Genomic DNA, 12668 nt, shown 5'->3' on the forward strand with positions numbered 1-12668 from the left:
AACACAGCTCCCTGCACACACTGATATGTGGTGTTGTGATTATATAGGGGGATAGGGGACCCTACAGTGATGTATGAGGGGTAATAACACAGCTCCCAGCACACACTATGTGATATTATTATTATATAGGGGAGAGGGGACTGTACAGTGATATATGAGGGGGAATAACACAGCTCCCAGCACACACTGATATGTGGTATTATTATTATATAGGGGAGAGGGTACTGTACAGTGATATGTGAGGGGGAATAACAGCTCCCAGCACACACTGATATGTGGTATTATTATATATTGGGAGGGGACTGTACAGTGATATATGAGGGGGAGTAACACAGCTCCCAGCACACAGAATAGAAACCGCCGCTTAGTAAATTTTGCCCATAGACTGGATACAAGCAAAGGCAAAAAGCTGCAGAGTAGATGAGACCAACTTGCATACAGCAGTGGAGCTGCAGTTTGCAGAAGTCCAGTAGACAGGAGCGTAGCTTCAAGCCGTGGAATACAATCCAGGGGGGAAAAAAAATCAATGACCAGCAGGGGGCGTGGTGAGGGGCAGGAATAAATAGTCTGTGAGGCAGGTGGTTAAATACGGGCGTGATATTAACTCCTGTATGTGAGAAGACAATGTCAGAATACACCATAAGGACCTCTGGTGGCACAGATTTACAGCAGACCAGATACAAATTAAAGGACAGAGAGCCGGACGCTCTGACAAGAGCGCTCGCTCTGAATCAGGGCCGTCCTACCTAATATTGGAGCGGCCTCCTGGCCGCTCGCATAGCTGTGGGTTACCACCCACAGCGGCCAAAAAGATGGTCGCGATGGTCAAGACCATCGCGACCATCGGGCTTGTGACGAGACCCTTGAGGTAGGGTCTCGCTGCCGCAAGCCCAGGAGTGCTTTTGGCTCTATCAGAGCCAAAAACACTCCCACTGACATCACTAGTGATGTCAGTGGGGCCGACCCCAGACGGTAGGCGTTCCCATGGGAACGCTTCCATCTGGGCAGCAACGCCCCCGGCACGCCCACCAAAGGGGGCGTGCTGTCACTCACCATCAACAGCACACCCCCTTTGGTGCGAGACCCATAGTGACGGCTTGGCCGTCGCTATTCGGGTCTCACGCATGTGCACGACGGAGCTCCCTCCGTCGTGTGCATGCACACTAGGGCACCATAGACCCGCTTGCGAGCGGGTCTGAATCAGGCCCAGTGTCCTAAAACCAATGTAACTTATTTCCAGTGGTGCAAAGAGCATTTAATATGTGTCTTGGAGAACCCCGGCCATGAGAGGAGCATTGGTGTAACCTTATGCAGTACATCGTTGTGTGACGGCCTCTGAAGAGTTTTATGAAGCTGGGTTACAGGAACCTCTGACAGACACTAACCAGGGTTCTATGGCTGGGGGGAAAGGGGAGACTTACTGGTTACTCAGTGTTACATGTCTGACTGTGTTACATGTGTTCTCTCTGATGTCTCTTATATTTATTCTATTCCTAGACAGTCCTGCTGTGAGGAACCAGTGTATTTATTACACATCACACATTCTGTTTTCTACTTTAGGGTCCATAGGGTATCCACAGGATACCTTGGGGTATAGGCAATGCGGCAGCAGCATCGGGCACCACAGAGTTAAAACTTTAACCTCCCAGGATGCACTAGGGTCCCTCTTCTATACCCTGCCCCCCAGCCAAGGCCATCAGTTTTTGTCGGTGCCCGGCCAGGAGTCGGAGCACATGTAGCAGAGTGGGGCTGTTACAGCCCCTGAAGAGTTTCCAAAAGCAGCTGTGGCTGCACATCTAGAGCAGTACAGCATGGACAGTCTGTTCAGACGTCCATGCTGTCGCTCCTTCACCCCGCCGGTACCAGAACGCCGGTACCGATCCGGGGATGCTGGTGGGGGTCTGGGGTCACGGCTAGCGGTGACCCCGGACCACCCGGACTGTGGCCGGATCTAAGGGGACCAGGTAAGCAGTGGGTCCCGCGGAGGGTACCCGCCGGAAAACACAGTCCTCAGCCCCCAGGCAGGGGGCTTCCTGGGGACTGGCTTGCGAGTGGAGCCAGGTATTAACCTGCGCTTCCACAAGCCCCAGGGACAGCGGGCCGCGACTGAGCGGAAAACATCCGGCGTCCCTGGGGTTAACTGCATGCCAGGGGAGCGCGCCTTCCCTGTTTACAGCCGGTGCCTCCCCCACTGCACAGTGCCTCTCCACAGCGGTCTGGCGGGCTGTGTTCAGCGTTCTTCCCCCGGGGCCCGCCTCGTCTCTGCTCCTCGGTGGCCATTTTATGAATAATGTGCAAGCGCTGCTAGACGCTGAAGCTGGTGGATGTGTGGTCCGGGTCCCCCTGCATACCTCTCCTTCGAGCAACGTTAAGGTCAGTGTATGCTGCGCTGTTTCCTACCAGGCTCTGTGTCTGTGTAGTTGATCTCAGCGCTGGTAGTGCAGGAAGTTATTTCTGCATTGTATGTGACTTAATGCTAGCGTTGTCTGCCTGTACTTTCACTTCTGACTGTCAGCCATATTTTCTATCCCTGTTTTTCCTCTGCTAAAGCCCTTCCGGTGCGGTGCTGCAGGGTCGTCATTGCCTCACTATAAAAGTATTTATTTGTGAGGAAAGTCACATACACTCCGTTACACTCATCATGTCTGAGAGTGAACGTGATTTAGTGTACCACTTGTAATGTACTAATAGCGGAGGGTATGTAACACTGGGAGTTTATGCAGGGCGTGTTTTCTAATATCACGCCCAGTTACTGTGTCTGCGCCTGTACAGGAACACCCTGGCCTTGTTGGGCTTGGGTCAGCTGGCCACACCCCCTGCGCTGCCCCATAGGGGTTATCACGGCAGTCGGTTGGGTCCTCACCCATATAGGGGTTCCCCAGGACGCTGAGTGGCCCCCAGTCTCTCCTGCTCTCGCCCACCTATGTCTCGCATGAGCCTGCGTGTGTGGGTTCACGGTCCAATTCGGTACAGAACCTATCGGCCGTGTTACAGGGGGAGCCATCATTGCAGTCTGCTAAGGTGTCTGTAGTGTCTCCGAATGTTCTGCATGATGGTGATGTCATGACATTTGATGACGGTGACAATTTTTGACCTTTCAGACCAGATATCTAAGTCAAAAACATATATACCAAACCTTATACGGGCAGTCCATGCGGTCTTGGTTATTGAGGATGGCAACCCCCCCGTGGCTAAAACTAAATAGACTCCTCCGCAGGTGGATTCTCATGTTAAACGCCTAGTGTGGATTACTACGTTTCCATGCCTCCTTCAAGCATTCCACAGATCATTAGGTGGAAATATGCCTAAAATCCAGTTATTCCCTTGCTGGAGGGGCGTCCAGACGGCTATGGCCATGGGCTAGGAGTCCACAGCCATGGAGCCGCTGGGCTGATAATTTGTAATTGTCTCTGGACGCTGACTCGTCACCTGAACTGGCGAAGTTGGTAGGCATTCCTAGAGACTCAGCCACGTATATTAATGAGGCAGCCGTTTCCAGAATCTCCTCTCCAGCCGTGGCAGTTCACCACACCCTAGGGTTGCGCTCTTGGAAAGCGGATGCAGATTCCGAAAAAGGTTTGGAATGCTTGCCCTTTAATGGACAGCTCCTTTTTGGCTCTGATTTGGACAACATTGTGGCAACTCTGGCAGCAGCTAAGTCTACGTGTCTGCCATCGGCTCCGATCCCATCCGGGTCTGGTGCTTCATCCTTTCGGGCCTCTGGGGCCCAGGGTAAGTCCACAGTGCAGTCCTTTCCTCAGCAGTCAACAACCAGAAAATCTGCCAAGCCAAACAAGCAGGCTTAGAGCACAAGACGTCCTACTCCCAGGTCGGATGATAAACCTTCAGCCTAAGGCCTCCCCTTGGGGGACCCCAAAGTGGGAGGCCGGCTTCTTCAGTTTGCCCAGTGCTGGTATCTGACTACCGTGGACACTTGGGTCAGAGAAGTGGTCTCTCTGGGGTACGCCCTCTCATTTCGGTGTAGGCCTCCCAGCCGGTTTTCACTACAGGTCTTCCATCTGTTAAGGCCATGGAACTCCAGAAGAGCTGCACTCTATGCTACGGGCTGGAGTTATAGTACCTGTTCCGTTATCCCAACAGGGAACGTGATATTACTCGATTCTCTTTCTGGTAGACAAACCCAATGGGTTTTACCGGCCAAAACCTCAGGTGCCTAATCAAGTCTTTGAGATTCTTCGGTTCAGGATACAGACCCTCTGTTCCATTATATTGGCAATGGGACCTAGGGATTTCATGGTGTCTCTGGACACTTATGAAGCCTACCTTCATATACCTATTATCTTGGCGCTACAGCAATTCCTCGGGTTTGCGATGTTAAGCCGCCATTTCCAGTTTCAGGCACTGCCCTTTACTCTGGCCACTGCGCCTCGAGTATTTACCATACTCATGGCGGTTATGGCTGCCCACCTTCGAATGCAGTGGGTCCGCCTGTTGTCCTATCTGGACTACCTCATGTTGTTAGCAGGGTCTCCAGAAATCCTTCAGCACCATCTGCACCTAACAATATCTGTGCTGCACAATTATGGTGGCTAGCTGATAAACTGAGAGAAGTCCTCCATGGGTCCCTCACTGAGGATGCTACATTTGGGAGCCCTGTTAGTCTTTCAACACCAGGGGATTTTTTTGACAAAGGACAATATCTCTACATTACAGACGTTGCCTTCGCAGCCGACAAGTGTCTGTGCACTCAACAATGCGGTTAATGGGTTCCATGGTGTCGATGTTCGACATGGTGGAATATGTCCAGTTCCACTCCAGACCTCTGCTGCAGCTAATACTCAATGGATAGAATGGGTTGCCCAATTGGTTAAAAACACAGACGATTGTGCTTTCCCCAGTGGTCCGTCTGTCTCTAGCCTGGTGACTACTAACTGCTCCCCAAACAGGGTGCGCCCCTTTTCAATTGGGGACTGGGTCCTTCTAATGATGGGCGCCAGTCTCCAGGGCTGGGAAGCAGTGACGGGTGGACGCCAACAGAATCTGCATTTCCAATAAATCCCTTGGAACTTCGGCCTGTATTCAAAATTCTCCAGCAGATAACACATGTCCTCCACGGACAGTCCATGCAGGTACAGTCAGACGACGCCATCACGGTGGCTTACATAGACCGCCCAGGGGGAAACTGAAGTCTGGCAGTTCTGACAGAAGTGTCCTGCATTCTAGCTTGGGCAGAGGCCAATCTCCCTGCCATAATTCGGCAATGTTCATGCCAGGAGGCCTCAACTGGGATGCAGACTTTCTCAGCCGTCAAGACGTGCATCCAGGGGAATGATCTCTTCACCAGGAAGTATTTCACCAACTGGTGAACAAACCTTCAGGTTTGCGTATCTGTTCCCTCCGTTTTCCCTTCTTCCTCGAATTACTCACAAATTCAAGCAAGAAGGCGACACGCTTCTGCTCATAGCTCCAGCGTGGGCCAGACGGCACTGGTTCTCAGATCTTTGGGGTCTCTCAGTCGACACCCCGATATTGTTGCCTCTGCATACGGACCTGTTGTCTCAGGGTCCTTTCCAGCACCCGGACCTCGGTCGTCTGGCTTTGACCACATGGCTGTTAAGTCAGCCCTCTTAAGGTCCAGGGGTTTTTCCAGCTCTGTTAACGCCATGCTCATAGCTCGGAAACCTACTTCTGCAGGGATTTACCACCGGGTGAGGCATACCTTCTTTGAATGGTGTCGTCCTAGAGGTTCTGATCCTCAGGTCCTTAGAATATCCAGGGTTTTGGCTTTCCTACAAATAGGCTTAGATCACGGTCTTCGCCTTGCTACACTGAAGGTGCAACTTTCTGCTCTGTCAGCCTAGTTTCAGCGTAGGATCGCTACACTTCCTAATGTCCACACCTTGATGCAAGGTGTACTTCGTATTCAGCCTCCCTTTGTCCCGCCAGTGGCTCCTTGGGATTTGGCTGTGGTCCTGAAGGCTCTCCAAGGACTGCCATTGAAACCTCTGGGCTCAGTGACTTACAGCTAAGACTGTGTTTCTTCTGTCCATTACTTCAGCCAGAAGGGTGTCAGATTTGGGGATTCTCTCAAGTCCTCCCTTTCTGATTTTTCATAAAGACAGGGCGGGGCTTCGCACTCACTCTGGTTTTCTACCTAAGTTGGTATCTAGTTTCCACATTTAATTAGGAAATCCTAGTACCGGCCTTTAATTCCCCAGTCCTCTCTGCTGGTGAGGCCTCTTTGGATGTGGTACGTGCTCTAAGGATTTATGGTGACCGTACCAGTTCCTTTAGGAAATCAGACTCCCTTTTTGTCCTTTATAGTTTCCATAAGAAAGGTTGACCTGCCACTAAACAACTTTTGGCAGGATTGATTCGCATGGCCATTTCTCAGGCTTCCATTCATAAGGGCCTTCTTAGACCAACCTCTCTTAATCCTCACTCTACTTGGTCCGTGGGAAGTTCGCCGTGGTGCCTCAGCTGTTCAGCTTTGCAAGGCAGCCACGTGGTCTTCTGTCCATACCTTAGTCAGGTATTATGCATTTCCTGCCTTCACCTCTCAGGATGCTTCCTTCGGGTGGCAGATTCTCCTTCCAGCACAGGAGCGTCCCCTCCTTTAAAAGGATATTGCTTTGGGACATCCCCAAGGTATCCTGTGGATACCCTATGGACCCTAAAGTAGAAAATAAGAGATATGGTAAGAACTTACCCTTGTTATCTCTATTTCTACGAAGTCCATCTGTACTGCAGATGGGCTTCAATCTGGTCACCGGTTTTTCCGTCTCCTACTAGTGAGAAAGTGTTTCTTCTGTTTTCCAGACTTTCTTCTCTCTCTCTTTGTTCTCCTCCTCCGGCCTATGGCTTGTTACAAAACTGATGGCCTTGGCAGGGGGGCGGGGTATAGAGGAGGGACCCCAGTGCATCCTGGGAGGCTAAAGTTTTAACTCTGTGGTGCCCGATGCTGATGCCGCATCGCCTATACCCCAAGGTATCCTGTGGAACCCTATGGACTTCGTAGAAATAGAGATAACAAGGGTAAGTTCTTACCATATCTCTTATTTTCTCACTGATTCACTGAGGGTGGACAAAGACGGGAGTCACAGGACTGAGAAGATCTTACATCTCACTCTGGAAATCATCTACGTGCTGACTGGGGAGGTGAGCGGGTCTGGGAGTGTCACAGTGACATCACTTATATCTATAGTAATAATACAGGGACATGACTGGGGAGGTGAAAGGATCTGGGAGTGTCACAGTGACATCACTTATATCTATAATAATAATTCAGGGACATGGCTAGTGAGGTGAGGGGATCTGGGAGTGTCACAGTGACATCACTTATATCTATAGTAATAATACATGGCCATGACTGGGGAGGTGAGGATATGGGAGTGTCACAGTGACATCACTTATATCTATAGTAACAATACGGGGGGGTCATTCTGTGTCAAATCAACACACTGATTTTACATCACCAGCACAGATTTTGTTAAAATTTGGTATATGGAGAGTATATATGTAGTCTAAGAAGAATACAAAATATAAATTAAATATATCTTGATGTTTCCAAAATATGGAACGTTTTAAAAAAAATGGTAAGAAATGCACAACCAGCATATTTACAACTTGCCATAGCAGCTATCCTAATTAAGCTAGAGAGAGGTGGTTGGTGTCATTTTACTGTGGTTTTTATGTCCTTTCCCATGGTATACAACACAATAGGCTTTATGAGGAAACACTTTTTCCAAATTCAAACTGAAATTTTTGATCATGATTATCTCAAAAAGTGCGTCAACAAAAAAGTTCAAAATATTTCTGGAAATAGTCTATACTAATGTTAAATGTTTGTCAAAATTTGAAAGTGTGAGGATAATGGGTTCATAGTTGAAAATAATTTTAAAACAAGGTAGTTTATTAAAAAACGCCAGGTGTATTACAAGTAGTAATAGGTAATAATAGATTTGATGGCTTCATTAGTTTAATTATATAAATCAAGTTGAATAGAAATTCTTGACATTGTATTAGTCAGTCAATAATGTTAGCTGAAGATAGTTTGACAATGCCTCAGTGGCTTTTAAAGTGTCCTCAGAAGTCATGACTTACATTCTTCCAGTTGGAGTTATAGGGTCGACTTTACATAAGACATCTATTAGAGGTATCCATAGTATATCAGGCTTCCTTGGAAGAATGATGGTGAAGGTCCAGCTGGGTGAAAAAAGGTCACTTTTTTTTTTTAAACAATTAAAAAAAAAAATTGTATTGTAAAAGCAGATAAAACAAAAAAAAATGAGTTGGCACAAAATATACATAAAATTACAATCAATCTCAATATTGACCGTAACAAATAGTGCAAATGGTTCAAAAATATTATTCCAATACCATATTTTTAATTATATATCAGCAAAATAAAATAGAGAAAAAAGGAAAAACAGAAATGAAAGAAAAATAGAAAACAGGGTGAAGTTACTTTTGATTTGTATAACACAATATACATTCATGAGTAAATGAAATATATAGAGCTCAAATATCATAATACAATACACCTATTTATGTAAGACTGCACATTAATGACCACAAAGTATTTTCAAATATTTTCATTATATGTGTTACATTTTACGGAGGAAGATAATCCAAATATAATTCCTATTTCTTATGAAAGCATGCAACCCCTTTTCTATATCAATTAAAGCTCTCATAATATAGGATAGAAAGTAATTAAATTCTCACCATACTAATTGATGGTGGGTTCGGAGATAGACAGTTTTTGTAAAATAGCCTTCTGGTGATTGTAATCAGTAAAGACAAAAACGGGATATACTCTTTAGGTAAGGACGCCTGAATCCATGGTGTGAAATCTACTAGTAACACCCAAGAAAAAGGTAGAATGAGTTTAGTCATATCCACAATAAAATTATGGAGCTTACGCCAAAACTTTTAACCTTAGAGCATTGCCACACATTATTTATAAATGTTGCAGAAGAGGAATGACTATTTGGGCAATCGCTAGAGATGTCATGTGAGATAGAGTGTCTCTATGCCTGCGATATATAAGCCTTGTTCATAACTTTAAAATGAATCTCTTGTAATTTAGAAGAAACAAGAGAACTCATAATGCGTTACATTGTGGACAGTATAACATCGGCGGAGCTAAAGTCAGGGAAATCCGTTGACCGAGCTCTCCATGCTCCTGTTCATAAACTAGTAGCAGTAAATAATATATCAGTATATATGAAACATAGTTTGAATTTAATGGATGAAGAGAGTGTAAATAGCGTAATGTGCAATCTAGCATAGGTAAAGACTTGGTACCAGGAGGCAACCTACTAAAAATAAAATGCCTGACTTCTAGATATAGAAAGAATTGTGAATGTGGTATATTATATTTTTCTTGAAGCTCTGAGAATGAATAAAACCATCCCCCTGGATCAAATACATCTCTGATTTTCGCTATACCTTTCTGTCTCCAAGTTGAATAATGGGAGATAGTCAGAGAGGGTGGGAAGACAGGTTTAACCCATATTGTAAGGTAATTAGTAAACGTAGGGTCAGATTGAATTTTTTTATGAATAGCTATCCATGCTTTGTAAGTATCTTTGAATAAAAAATTATGCAAATTACAAATTGGTATTTTAGAGCGAGGCATATGTAAAATCGCTACCATAGAGTAGGGATAAAACAAAGCGTTTTCTATTTGTGGATTCGTAAAATGAGCAAGTCCCAAACACCAATCTGATATATAACGAAACGATGCTGCATGGCAGTAAGCCTTTATGTCTGGCAAGCCCAATCCTCCCTTAACTTTTGGTAAAATTAATCTAGCTCTGGCAATTCTAGGTTTTTTCCTTTTCCAAAGAAAGGACTGAAAAATGTTTGTACAGATCTTGGTATCAGATGGGGAAAGAAAACTGGGGAGCATTTGAAGTGGATATGTTAATATCGAAAAAAGGACGCTTTTTATTACCGCTATACGCCCCAAAAGAGACCGAGGTAATGTCATCCATTGTTTAACCAGTCTAGTGATTTTAGCAATGACAGTCGGAAAATTGGCTGAGTAAATATTTTTGATATAGGGTGTAATATATATACACGTCCTGACCTGCTGCACCAGCATCCAATACTTTCCTCTTCATTTCATATTGCTGAAAAGGATATATTTAATATCCTTTTCAGCAATATGAAAGGAAGAGGAAAGTATCGGATGCTGGTGCAGCATGTCAGGACGTGTGAGGAGCAAGATTTCTGAAAATGTATTTTGTATCTTGCAAATGAACTGAATCGCTGTATCTCCTCTAAAATGACTGGTATCGAGGTAGCAGATCTCAATATAAATAAAATCAAGTCATCCGCAAACAGTGACATCTTCAGCTGCATATCTCCAATATCCATATCGTAAAGAAATTGCCAAAGGTTCTAATGTTAGGGCGAACAGTAAAGGAGAAAGTGGGCATCCTTGGCGTGTGCCCCTTTGGATGGAAATTTGGGAACACATATATCTATTCGCAATCACTCTAGAGGAAGCAGAGAAATTCAGTGCACAAATCAAATTAATAATTTGCAATGGAAAACCAAACCGTCCGAGTACCTCATAAAGATGATCCCAGACCACTAAATCAAATGCTTATTCGGCGTCTAAATATAATAAGAGGCTGAAACCATCTTCATGAAAGTCATTCATTTGTTGCAATACCGCCAATACCTTTCTGATATTTGAGACAGAGGGCCTGATTCAGAGCCGCTCGTAAGCGGCCGCTCGCTCGCTCCGAGCGATGTTCGCACATCTGCGCATGCGTATGGCTCGTAATGCGCATGCGCCAACCAGTCAGTGCGGTCGGAAATTGTGTGCTTGCAAAATAGCGAGGGGCTTGTAATTTGAGTGACAGGATGAGGCGTTTGTGGGTGGTAACAAAAGAAGGTGCTTGAAAACGGGGAGTGGAGATCCGAACGCAGGCATGCCAAACGGTCAAAACGGGCCTTTTAAGGGTGTGCATAATTAACAAAGCAGCGTCATCGGCCACGTCACTTGGTTGTCTCTTAGCCTGAACTGTTCGCATGATTGCGGTAGGAAAATCCAACCACAGGAATTGCGAGCAGTTCATACGCCTTTCGATGTACTCGATTAATCAAATAAATAGCGGAGATGACGTATGAGGTGAACGGCCAAGGGGCGTCTTTACAAAATCGCTCAGACATAGAGGCGTCCACAGACCGCAAAGAGCGAGCGCTTAATTTAAATATCCGGCCCCTTTTTCTGAACGAGCGTCCGCAAATAGCGTCCGGCTCTGAATCAGGCCCAGAGCTTCGTCCCTGAATAAACCCTGTTTGATCTTCATGGATCAAAAAAGGAAAAATCTGTTTAAATCTATTAGCTATGATTTTGGTGAAGATTTTGTAGTCTACATTTAATAACGATATGGGGTGGTATGAAGCCGGTATAGTAGGATCCTTACTGGGTTTAGGCAAAACTGTAATAAAGGCTTCATTAAAACCGGGTGGAAGAGAACAAGTGGTGAGAATAGAATTTAAATAAACTAGTCAAAGGAGTAATAACTGATGATTGAAGGAGCTTATAGAACTCACCAGTAAAGTCGTCCGGTCTTGGGAAGGTTTTGCAGCAACCTCTTCCTCGGTAATCGGTTGAAAAAAAAAATTTAGCTTGATCTGTCGAGAGCTGTGGAAGGATGAGGTTTTGCCAAAATGAATCCCTGGCAACAATATCAATTGGATCTTGGGAATATAAAGTTGAATAGAAATCACGGAGTACCTCTGATTTTCTGACCAGTATATTGAGGATATCAGTAAGGGATTTAATAATAGAAGGGGTACGAGTGCCTCGTAGGAGGTTGGACAAGAGTTTACTGGATTTATCTCCATACATAGGAAAATTACATTTGTTACTATTGACTTGATGATCCGCAACCTGCTGCACTAAACAATCAAAACTAAGTCTAGCCTCTTCAAATTTAGTTCTGGTAAGGGGTGAGGGAGAGCTGCAGTAGGACATAATTTGCCCTCTAATTACAGCTTTTGCAGCTTGCCAATATAAAAAGGGGGTTTCTAAATGTTGGACACTGGAAAGCACATAAGAGTGCCAGGATTATTGTATTGTATCCTTAAATTTATGAGAGGATGTCAAATATGAAGGGAAACGCCAATTATAAGCATTACCAACAGGTATTGAGGGAGAAAATTCTATCCAAATTAAAGCATGATCTGTAAGACTAAGGGGTTCAACAAATAAGGCCAAAGCAGCCGTAGCCATGTGGAGGACAGTAATATATAATCAATTCGAGAATACATTTTATGTGGTGCTGAGTAAAATGTGTATTCTTTATCGGGTGGTAAAACCGCCGAAGATCCGTAAAATGTATTTATTCTAATAAGAACAACATACAGAATTTACGCTGCCTTCCTGAATAGTGAGAGGACTGAAGATCCATGAAAAAGGAGGCTACCATATTTAAAATCACCCCCTAATACCAAATTCGTATCCATAAATTGATATAACAAATTAATTGATGACCGAAGAAAAAGATCATAAACTGTAGGAGCATATATATTACATAAAGTGTAGAGAGTACCAAAAAGCATAATTTGGAGGATAATAAAGCGACCATTTGGATCAGATATCTGTTTTTCTATAATAAATGAAAGGTTTTTCCGTATCAAGATAGCTTCTCCACGGGATTTAGAATTATAAGAAGAATATG

The 12668-nt window shown here is 45.0% G+C and overlaps 1 protein-coding gene across 1 annotated transcript in view; it reads left to right on the forward strand.

Annotated features, from left to right (window-relative positions):
* Positions 1–12668, forward strand: part of LOC148508100 (uncharacterized) — a 186045-nt gene that overhangs the window by 92966 nt on the left and 80411 nt on the right. The gene's annotated exons all lie outside the window — the stretch shown is intronic.

This window comes from Taudactylus pleione, unplaced genomic scaffold, assembly GCF_031769625.1.
Source record: "Taudactylus pleione unplaced genomic scaffold, aTauple2 ptg000377l, whole genome shotgun sequence".
In the NCBI taxonomy this organism is placed as follows: domain Eukaryota; kingdom Metazoa; phylum Chordata; class Amphibia; order Anura; family Myobatrachidae; genus Taudactylus; species Taudactylus pleione.